The sequence below is a fragment of the Phocoena phocoena genome, chromosome 18, assembly GCF_963924675.1.
Source record: "Phocoena phocoena chromosome 18, mPhoPho1.1, whole genome shotgun sequence".
Taxonomy (NCBI): Eukaryota; Metazoa; Chordata; class Mammalia; order Artiodactyla; family Phocoenidae; genus Phocoena; species Phocoena phocoena.
The window spans coordinates 10,331,398-10,341,738 of NC_089236.1; the positions used below are offsets into that span (position 1 = coordinate 10,331,398).

Sequence of the window (10,341 nt, forward strand, 5' to 3'; positions counted from 1 at the left end):
ATTATAATGTCCAGTTTACAGATAAGATATTGAGACAGTTTATGTCTATCATGAGGCCATCAGATGTGTATGCAGTAATATTAAAAAAACAATTGGTAAAATCTTTCATTTCCTTTGCAGAGAGAAGATAGCACTGTCAAAGTGATGATGCACAGAGAGAGGAATTGAAGAAAACCTAAGGTAAGAGTTTCCTTATTCTCAAAATCCAAAGAGAATGAAAGTAGAGCAAAAATCAGGGTTATATCAACATTTACCTTCTGCCTTTTACCTTCAAATCAGATTCATTGTTAATGGGGAGGAGGTAAGTAGAAAGTGAGATGAAAAAGAAAAAAAATGATGTTGGGTTCTAACCTGCTCCATTCTGACTTAATTGTACAATGTTTTTTTTCATATTTTTAGTTTTAAATATCATCTATTGACATCCAACAAGGATTTAATTTTCTTTCTTCACCAACCCACACCTACACACTTTCCTTACCTTGGCCTCTCCACAGTTATAGCACATTTATACTATGTATTTAGTTTTTACATTTTTATGGCTGTGGATATTACTTATAGCCAAGTCATGCAATGTATTATAATAAAATTCATTTCTAGTAATTTAAAAAATTTCTTTGTAGTAGTTATAGCTGTTTGTTTTATATGAGCCTATTACTTAGCTGTTCCCAAATCCTCTGCTAGAAGTTAAAAAAAATTCTATAACGTATTTACAAACCATGTAAACTGGTTCCACCCACTCTGGATGCTTCTACAAATTTCTATTTGTCTCCGATGTTCTGAAATCTCATACTAATGTGACTTAGTGTAAGACACTTTTCCAGCCATTGAATTGAGCACTTGGTAGGTTCATTAATGCAGAAAATCACATCCTGCATTTTGAGTATTTGTTATTATTATTACTTAGTTGATAATTGTCCTCTTGTATTTTCTCTCTTCTCTCTCCTGATCTTGTGGATTTTTTTATTTTTATGTTGTTCTGATTGTGCTGATCCTCTTTTTTTTCCTAATTTTTATCTTCTGTTTTCCATCATGTTACCTTTTCATTCTAGCTTATTGGAGGTTAAATTCCAACATTTTATAGGGCTTTGTATCTCTGCTATCATAATTTTTAATGTCTTAGAGTTTATTTTGTTCTCTGAATTTTCCTTTTGTAGCTTTTTACATAAATAGTGTGTTTTTAGGAGACCAATACTGGTAACTTTTGAAGTATTATTTTGCTCTCTGCATTCTCTATTTTCTTCATAAATAATAGTGAAAAATATAAAATAACTAAAAAAATTAACTGGGAAAGTATAAACCTTCTCAAATAGCAGTTGCCTTGCCTAGCTCCCAGGTTCTCTAGCCCCATACTTTATTTCTTCAAAGTACATGTGACTTCCTAACATTGCATTTGCTATTTGTTTATTGCATTCTTACTAACTAAAACTCATACTGGAATGCAGCTTCCTTGAGGGTAGAAGACTTTTGTACTCCAATGCCTAGAAAACAGTGACTAAGTACATGATAGGTGAATCAAAAATCTTTATTGGGTCAGTACGTGGTGAAATAAGTGAAGAAAACTATAAAGTCTATTTGAGAACATAGCATAAGACTTGAACTGACGGGAAGGCAGATCATGTTCTTATTTGGGAACACTGACATATTTTAAGGTCATTTTTCCTACCATGTTGAAAGAAGGTAGGAAGTTCCAAAAGTAGAATACGGAGATCACTTTTGGCTGTTGCAGTCATCTAACAAACTGTAAAGATCACCTGGACTGAGGTAGTAGTAGAGATATAGAGTGAAAAGGTCAGGCAAAGATCTATTTTTGCAAGAAAATTCAGCAAGACTTGCTGTGTTGTATTGCATAACATACATCCACAATTAGATTCTATTTTTAAAAAAATCATTTGTGTTTTTTCCTAATGGTGGCTATCTAGGTTGCCTCCAACTCCCTACCTCTATAAGTAATGCTATATTGATAATCTTTAGGTATAACTCCTCATGGGCTTGTGGAGTAGCATCCCTGACCTGGTAATACTGAGATATGAGCTACATCTGAATTTTTTTCTGAATGGCTAAAACTATTTATACTTGTACCAACAATCCATCAGAATTCCCATTGTCCTCCACCCTTACCAATGCTTGGTACTGTGTGACATTCTAATTTCATGGGTATAAAGGGATCTCCCATTATTTTAGTTTAAGTTTCCCTAATGGTTAGTGAGGATAAACATTTCTACATTTCTAACCATTGAGGTTTTCCTCAGCTTATTCATATCCTTTTTGCATGTTTTTTTTTTGAACTTTAGAGTTTAGATTTATTTAGGGCCATTTGCACATGTTCATAGAATAGTTAGTTTACCCTAACAAATGATGAGACAGCTCCCCCTCAGTGAGTCCCTGGCCTAAATGTATTTGCTTTACTTATATAGCAAGAGGATAACATTAAACATGGAAGATTTCAATTTGTGACACCAAACAGTGATCTATACAGGGCATCCTTCAAAAGCTACGATTAAGGATCCACCTAGCTTTTCAGCAGTACAAGTCCGGTTGAGGTCCTCTGGCCCATTTGCCTGACATTTGTGTTTTATGCCTTGAAATTTCTTTTTGATTGTATCCTTGGAGCTTGCATAGATCATTTTATGTTTCAGAGGTTCTAGTTCTGGTGCCCACGAAAAAAGCATCAACTCCTCTTTTCTGGATTCCTTTGTTTTGAAGCTTGCATCATGCAAAGTATATAGCAACAATCTTTCTCAGGAAGCATTTCCACAAAATGCTTGAAAGGATCAGTTATGGTTACACCAAAATCTCTTTGCTGCCTTCTACAATGAGGCGCTTTTTGTCTACACTGAGACAAAAAATGACAGCCTTCTTTCTTTTCTTGATTTCTTCTGGTGCGGAGCACTTCCAAACCTTAGTGTCATAAAAACGTGGCATACTTCATCAGCAACTTGCACTCCTGTGGCCATGTTCACTGTGGTGGTCGCAGAGCGCAGACCCGCATGTTTCAGTTGATTACCTACCTTTGTCTTGTTGATTTGTAGAAGTTCTTTGTATGGTCTAGTTAATAATTCCATCTTGGTTTTGGATGTCTTTCAGTCTGTCACATATCTGTTAACATTGTCCTTGATTTCACTGTGCACACACAAAAGAATTCCTGAATTCAACAGACATGATGGGATCTTGGATGGCAGCGGCCAAGTGACAGTACATAATCACTAAAAATAAGATGGACTTGTTACCGTAATGGATGGCAGAACAAAAGCAATCATCACAGCAGTCTTGCCCACGGAGATTGTCAACAATTAATTATTTATGGTGTTCCTAGGCTGGAATAGTTGCGCAGTGTATTAGTTTCTTAAGGCTGCTGTAACAAAGTACCACAGTCTAGGTGGCTTTAAACAACAGAAACTTACTCTCTCACAGTTCCTAAGTCTAGAAGTCTGAAATGAAGGTATAGGTACCATGTTCTCTCTGATGCCTTGTGGGGAGAATGTGTTCCATGCCTCTCTCTTAGCTTCTGGTGTTGCTGGCAATCTTTGGCATTCCTTGGCTTGTTGATTCATCATTCCAATCTCTGCCTCCTTCATCACATGGCATTTTTCCTGTGTCTGGCCTCTGTGTCTCTTCTTTTCTTCTTATAAGGATATCAGTCACATTAGATTAAGGACCTATCCCACTCCAGTATGACTTCATCTTAACTAAATCTTAATTACAACGGCAACAGCCTTATTTCCAAAAAAGTCACATTCATAGATATCAGAGGTTAGGTCTTCAGTATACATTTTTGCAGGTTACCACTCAATGTACAACAGACAGCTTATTAAAGTTTTATTTGATTTATATAAGCAAGAAGCTCCAAGTCTGGTGTAAGAATCCTGACCTGAATCTCCAAAGAGAGTTATGGTTCTTTAATCAATTCCAAGACTTAAGTCAGTTGATAAATCTAGAGTCTCATGAATGAAGGGGAGGCCACGTCCTCTTGAAGAGGGAACCTTGTACGTAGCCAAAAATTGATGCCTCCTCTCAGCTGTCTCCAAAGGAACTTGTGCCCAGTTGCCAGGGTGGTTATGCACTGAGGAAGGGAAAATAATCGGACTCTTCAGGGTTTACTAAACGCTGGCTCTGAGCTGACACCAATTCCTAGAGATTCCTAAGCCACAAGTAGGGGATTTTGAATTTGAGGTGATTAATGGAATTTTGGCTCAGGTTTGCCTCATAGGGGGCCCACTAACACACCCATGGTATCCATAGGTGTCTGTGGAAGATAGAGGTGCTGCTTGAACCTTTGGCAGGCCCTGATAGGAGAATTACAGTGCAGACCTTTATGATTTTGGAGCAAAGCTGTGTCATCCTCTGCAGACAGCTATGTTTTTGGGAAACAGGTTTCTGATTTGTTACTGGACTGAATGCTTGACCATGGACTACCAAGTTTCCCACGTGACCTGAGCTGCCTGTCCTGAATGGATGTTGTCTGACCCACCAAGTCACAAAATTATACGTGTGTAGCAACCCTCAGTCAGTGAATGAAAGTCATATAAATATATAACATTGAACCCAAGAAGATCCTTAAAGCCATGAGCAATATCCAACTTACTCCTGCTTCACTGTTTTCAACTCACACCTATGAGGACTTTCCTATGACTAGTCAACTGTAGAAGAAAACCTTTAGATCTGAATTACAAATGGCTCTGCATTATTTGTTGGTACCACCTGAAAATGGATGGTTGCAGCACTATAGCCCCAAAAAGATGGCCTTGAAGGACAGTGGTGAAGAAAAATTCTCCCATTTGTTAGAACTTTGAGCAGTGCATTCGATTGTTAAGTTTTTCTTGAAGGAGATATGGACAAAAGTAAAAATATACATCTTTTCATGGGCTGTGGCTAATGGTTTGGTTTGCTGTGGGGAGACATAGAAGGATTAAAACATTTGTGAGAAGGAGGTCTAGGGAAGAGATATGTGAATTGACCTCTCCTAATAAGCACAAAGTGAGAAGATATGCTATGTCCTACCTGAGTGCTCACCAAAAAGCAACTCAGAAGAGAAAGCTCTTAATACTAACTTGGACAAGATGACCTGTTTTGTGGATATCAGTCAGCATCTTTCCCTTTCTTACCTGGAAGCTGAGACTGCTACTGGCCACTTCAGGCTCTTAAAAACATTGAATAAATAGGCAAAAAATGATGACTTTAGTGGCTGGGGTGATTGATCCTGACAATGAAAGGGAAATCAGGTTGCCAATATGCAAAGGAGATAAAGAAGAGCTATAATGCAGGAGATCCTCTGGTCTGGCTCTGAATCCTCCCATGTCCTGTGATAAAAGCCAACAAATCCACACAGACACTTGTCCATGAATATCCACAGCAGCACATTCATAGTAGCCAAAATGTGGAAACAAACTGCATGTCCATCAACTGATGAGTGGATAAACAAAATATATAGATTTTTTGTTTGTTTGCTGTGTATTTTGATATATTTCATACTGAATGGAATAGCATTTAGGCATAAAAAGGAATGGGGTACTAATATACATACTACAATATAGAGAAACCTTGAGAACATCATGCTATGTGAAAGAAACCAGACATACAAAAAACCACACCTATTATATGACTCCATTTGTATGAAATGTCCAGAATAGGCAAATCTATAGAGACAGAAAGTATATAAGTAGTTACCTGGGTGCCTTAGGGGTAAGAAGGAGTAACAGCTAGTAGATACAGGGTTTCTTTTTGGGGTGATGAATATATTCTAAAATTGATTGTAGTGGTTGTTGTACTACTGTGTGAATATACTAAAAACCATTGAGTTGTACACTTTAAATGGATTAATTGTATGGTATGTGAATTATATCTCAATAAAGCTGTTTCCCAAAAAAAAAGCCAATGGAAAAATACAACAATAAAATTCAGACAGGAATGTTAATAGCTCAGGCCCTTTAAAATTGAAAGTTTGATTTTCCTTATCAGGCAAGGGACTATGACTAGCCAATATGCTTGCTTTATGGTTAAAAAAAAAATGTTATTTTATTTTGTAGCTCAAATTGTTCTAGCTTTGGCCATTGTAATTTTTCCATGCCTCCATCCTTTTGTTTTTTGAGCACTGCTTCACTTTCTGGCACTAGAAGATGCTCAGGCTCTTCTTTTATCTTCAGTGCCATTTTCATTTGATCTAATTACTGATATAATTGTGTTTATATCTATTATGTTGATATTTGCTTTCTTTTTTATTTATTTAATTAATTTATTTTTGACTGTGGTGGGTCTTCGTGGCTGCAGGCGGGCTTTCTCTAGTTGCGACGAGCGGGAGCTGCTCTTTGTTGAGGTGCGTGGACTTATTGCGGTGGCTTCTCTTGTTGTGGAGCACGGGCTCTAGGCACGCGGGCTTCAGTGGTTGTGGGTTGCGGGCTCTAGAACGCAGACTCAGTCAGTAGTTGTGGTGCATGGGCTTAGTTGCTCTGCAGCATGTGGGATTTTCCCGGACCAGGGCTCGAACCCGTGTTCCCTGCATTGGCAGGTGGATTCTTAACCACCACACCACCAGGGAAGCCCTTGATATTTGCTTTCCATTTTCTCATATGTTTTGTATCATTTATTCTTCCTTTCTTGCTTGCTTTTGGGTTTAACAAGTATTTTTTTATTATTTCATTTTCTCCTCTATTATCTCTTCGGTTATATCATCTGTTATTATGATTTTATTGGTTGCACTTGAAATTGTAATACATATCTTTGATTCATTATAATCTACTTTAGATAGGTGCTTTACCATTCCTCAAACAATAAAAGAAGCTTACAAAAAATTCAACTTCTATTACTCCGTCCCTCCCCTGTGCTATTTTTGTTATACTCTACTTTTATATATGCTATAAATCCCACAAAATATTATTATTGTTGTTGTTTGAAAGAGTCAATATTTATTTCTATTTGCCCACATATTTATCCTTTCAGGTGCACTTCATTCCTTCTTACAGTCCCATGTTTCTATCTGGTAACATTTATCCTCACCCTGAAAATTTATCTTTATTACTTCTTGTGTGTATACCTCCTGGTAACAGATGCTTTGAGTTTTTTTGTTGGCTAGTTTGTTTTTAGGTTTGAAAACATCTCCATTTTGGCTTCGGTTTTGAAGGATATATTCATTTAATATAGAACTGTAGGTTGACATATTTTTAAAGTTTCAGTGTTATAAAGATGTCATCCTACTGTCTTCTGACTTCCACGGATTTTTTTTGTGTGTGTGTGTGTGTGTTTTCCTTTTCTCAAGGATTATGTCTGGAGAGTTTTATAATATTTTTGACCAGCTGTAACAGTTGTTTGTATAGGATCCCAACTACTCCATGATAAGCATAACTGGAACTCATCTCTTCTTGGCTTTTGCATTGGCCATGACATAACCATTTCTGTGGTAGAATGCATCTTTGTCTTGTTCCTGAGCTTAAAAAGGAGTGTATCTGAAATGCCTCCATTAAGTATGATTACTGGTAACTACCCTCTATCAAGTTGAAGAAGATTCCTTCTATTCTTATCTATCAGAGAATTATTTTTAATCATAAATAGATGTTAAAATCTATCATTCACCTTTTCTGAATCTGTAGAGACGGTATTGTATGTGGTTTTTCTCTTTTATTTCACTGTTGTAGTAAATTTCACTGACTGATTTTATGGAGTTCAACAATCTTTGCATTTCTCAGATTAGCCACGCTGATCAATCCTCTTGATCATGACATATTCATTTTTAGAGCTTAGTTTTTGGTTTATATTTACCTGGTATATTTTTTCCATTATTTATCAAATACTCATAATTTCTGTATCTTTTGTTTATATGTGTCTCCAGTAAACAACATATTACTGGATTTTTTAAAGTCCAGTCTGGAAAACTGTTAACCCTATGCCTCCTGTTGGGAGAATATCTTTTTGTTTCCAGAACTCTTGAAAGTAAGCAGACTCTACTCCTCTCAGTGAGATCAGTAGGTCCTGATGACCCGAGGTCTCAGCAAAGTAAGAAATCTTCATCCTGAACCTCAATGAAAACCTTCCTCTGAGGCTGCAGTGCACAGTTCCTTCCCCTGGAGATTCAGGGAGAAGCTGTGTCTCAGACCCACTTTTCTTTATCGCAGGGAAACTGCTCATGATTCAGAGAGTAGTTGGGAGGCAAAAATTGGGTATACCATTGACCCAGAGTCCCCTAAAAAAACTTTATAGATTTAAATTACCTCCTAAATTCAAAATAATTCTTGTTTATTGTATGAAATTTGGAAAACATCAGAGATAACAAAGAGTTGATAATACTTGCAATGCAGAGATAGTGTGTGTCACTCATTTGGGGACATGGTGTCTTTTTTTAATCGGAAGGTGTTAAAGGGAGATTTTTAGGTAGCAACCAAGGCTAGTCCTCCTTTCTGTGTGAGTTTTGAAGGGCTGTATTTGGCCATCAGTCCACCAGGAATAGCAGCCAATTTCAGGAAGTTCCAAGCAGTGGCCATCATATCAGCATTACTGCCTGGCCACAGTGATATTTTCCATTATAAGACATGTCCAAATTTTAGAGATGCTAAAATATGAAAAAGAGTGTATTAGAGTTAATGAAATACAGTCTTTTTGTTTTTTTTTACAGTCATGTTTTTTAATTGAAAATTAGCAGGTAGACTAGAAAGCTATTTGAGTCTTTCCATCTGTATTTCTTTATTGATTTATCCTTCTGTTTTGTATATAAATAGAAAAATGCCTCAATAATATTGTATTGGTAAAATTTGGGTGGTTTTGTTTTAACTTTCTTCTTTACATTTTTAGTGTACTGTGATTTTTAATAATGAATATATAATTCCATAAAAATAATAAAGTATTACTCTTAAAAGCAAAATAATTAGAAAGCAAACAAAAAGTCTAATAACAATAAGGGGAGAAGGAGGCTATTGAAATGTGAATGAATTGTTTTAGACTTTATGCTACTCTTGTAAAGTAGACACTTTGGAAATGTACATTACACTTTTGATCCAGAGAAAACTATTCCTATACCCCTTTCAAAGTAGAGTCCACATCATCACATGGCCATTTGTCATTTAGAAAGATCATTTACAAACATGAAAAGCCTAAGAATATGCTCTAGGATTTAGGAAATGTGGAGAAGGAAGAGGGGACTGAGGTATGAAAAAACACAAAATAATAAAATTATTCTGAAATACTGGAACACATAAAATGGGAGGTTGAAAGATACAGATCAGAGGGGAGGTTTGGGAAGTTGGGACAAGATGCTTCTCAGTTCATTAAACAAACAACTGATTCTTGAAGTAAAAAAAAAATCAGGGAATTAAAAAGAAACCCACATTCTAAGTAGTATTTTCAGAGAGACATCATAGTTTTTAGTGGATTTTCCTTTACTTGTTTATTATCCCTCAGCCTTCTAACTTTGAGAAGAAAAATATTAACAACAGAAACAAATTATCTTCTCTCTCTCATAAATTCTCTCAGCCCTCAACACTGCATTTCCCCTCTCTCCCCCACCACATACTCTACCAGCCCTTCTTCCTTCCTTCCAGTCACAGAGAACTCTTGCCCAGAGCAGCTTGCTCAGATGATATGACACTAGATTCTAATTATGGCTTTTCTGAGTGACTCTTTAGCTCAATTTATACCATCTAATCCCAGTGAACTTACTCTTGACATTCAGAGTGTGATGACTATATCATCTGGGTCAGAAATGGGAATGCTTGAATGCCATGTGTGCATACTTGTGAGAACAATGGACTACAACATCTGAAATGTCACAATCCTGGAAAATCTATAAATTAGTTTCCTTAGGGATGGGTACGTATTTTCTCCACATTCTCAACCTGTGGTCTGTTGGCTTTGTGTTTGTCTGTATCAGGATTTGGCCCTCAATAACCAGAGCTGCTACTTTCTCCATCCAAGAATCCCCGGCAGAACCTACTAGTTTCCAAGAAAGTGGCACCTTGGAATATATGGTTTTGATATTCATTATTATTTTGAAATTTTCTCAGTGTTAGATTCCTCATTTGTAAATTTGTACAAATTCCTCATTTGTAAATTTTCTCAGTGTTAGATTCCTCATTTGTAAACTGTGTGCAAAAATACCAGCAACAGGGTCAAAATTTGCACACCACATATTGGGAGCACAAAAAATGTAGGTACTCTGTTTTCCAAATCTAATTTTATCTTGCTCTGTATCCTCCAATCCTCCAATTTTATCTTGCTCTGTATCCTCCAATCCTGTTGCTCGTAAAAGTATAAAAACAACAAAAAACATCCCCCAAATCCTAAGCTTTCTCATTAGTGATAAATTCATCTCTTCCAGGCTATAAAACTCTCTTTCCAGGTAACTCAGTCTCTTTTGGATAA

At 36.5% G+C, this 10,341-nt stretch overlaps 1 pseudogene; it reads right to left on the reverse strand.

Moving 5' to 3' along the window:
* Positions 1-2,468: 2,468 nt before the first annotated feature.
* LOC136137745 (destrin pseudogene) lies at positions 2,469-2,954 on the reverse strand (annotated as a pseudogene).
* Between the last annotated feature and the right edge of the window lie 7,387 nt (positions 2,955-10,341).